Raw genomic sequence first — 1574 nt, forward strand, 5'->3', positions numbered from 1 at the left:
TGAAGACCCCTAGTCCATTTGCATCTCTGTAAACTGCCCTTTTGTCTACTTTTCCTTTGGATTTTTGCTATATAAGCCCCTGACTTATGGTGAGCTGCAGAGCAGATTTCTGTGGCTAAGCTGCTGCTCTCCCATACTGCTGGTGCCAGCAGTTTTGGACTAAATGCTCATATATGATTCAACCCTGTCTCTGCTTCATTGGCTCGAGTAGACAGGCAGCATGGACCCATTGTTTGTCCAGTTACATATTCTGGCAACCACGAAGGGATGTAAGCAAGGAATCCCCTGGGGTGAGTACCAGGGATCCCGCTTGCTGCCTGGAGTGTGTGTGTGGGGGGGGGTTTCCTGGATCTGAGGCCTGGACTCTTATTTGCAGCGCTGCCAGGAATTTTCCTGTTTTGAGTCCCAGCCACAGCCTCAATAATCCCCGTTATCTCACCGAACATGTAAATTGAATCAAGCGTTTTCGTAGGAGGAATCAAGTGTGTTTGTATGGCACGAGAAGCAGTGGCTGCTTCTGTCTGGGTTTCTATGTAAGGAATCATGTGCTGAGTGTACTGTGGTGGCAGGGAAGGCAATGTACTGCCTCTTATCTTCCTGAGCCTGATCAGCTCCGGATGGCAAGGGACCAGCAGTCCTTGGCTGGGTCTCCTTCCCTTAGCGCCTGATCCCCTCTGGGACGAGAGACATTGCTCTTCTGTGGTGTTTTGTTTTGTTTTATTATTTATGCAGGGCATTCTGTGATGTCTGTGGCTACAGACAAGGAGCTCGGTGTGAAGCTCATCTGTAGGTTATGTGCGCCTATAAATATTATATGTAAGAATGTCTTTGTTGATTGTTGCTTCATGTCTCTTTGTTGTCTGGGTTAATTTAAGGATGGGGCACTTCCCGCTTTGCTGAGAGCCCAGCTGCTTGTGGGCAGGCTGAACCCCCATGGCAGGGATTGCAGGAACTTCAACACATCAGCGGACAGAAATTCAGGGTTTGAATTTTAAGAGTTGTCTGTCTGTCTGTAATGTAACTTTGGTTGCTGATGTTCTTTGCTAGCTTTCTTCGCCGGTTTATGAACATAGGGAATCCTCTGTCTCTGTTGTGTGGGCTGTGTGTCACTCAGAACCAAAGGTCATTTTGCTGTGATGAGTTAATGTGAGATAAGATTCTCTAAGACTAATGTCCCAGTCCATCCTTTTGAGAGTACTCATTTATTCACTGTAGAGGTTTTTGTTGTTGTTGTTATTGTTTGTTTGTTTGTTTTTAATATGTTTTATTAATTTTTTACATAGATGAAGGGATAGGGATAGAGAGTTAGAAACATTGATGAGAGAGAAACATGGATCAGCTGCCTCCTGCACTACCCCTACTGGGGATGTGCCCGCAACAAAGGTACATGCCCTTGACTGGAATCGAACCTGGGACTCTTCAGCCCATAAGTTGATGCTCTATCCAGTGAGCCAAACCTGTTAGGGCTGTTTGTTTGTTTTTAAGATCTCTTCTTATATGCAAGATTTCATGTTGTTATAGTCTACTCAGAAAGAAAAATGTGGAAATAAAACCTAACCCTCCCCCCCCAAGTC

The sequence above is a fragment of the Myotis lucifugus genome, unplaced genomic scaffold (assembly GCF_000147115.1).
Source record: "Myotis lucifugus unplaced genomic scaffold, Myoluc2.0 scaffold_4, whole genome shotgun sequence".
NCBI lineage: Eukaryota > Metazoa > Chordata > Mammalia > Chiroptera > Vespertilionidae > Myotis > Myotis lucifugus.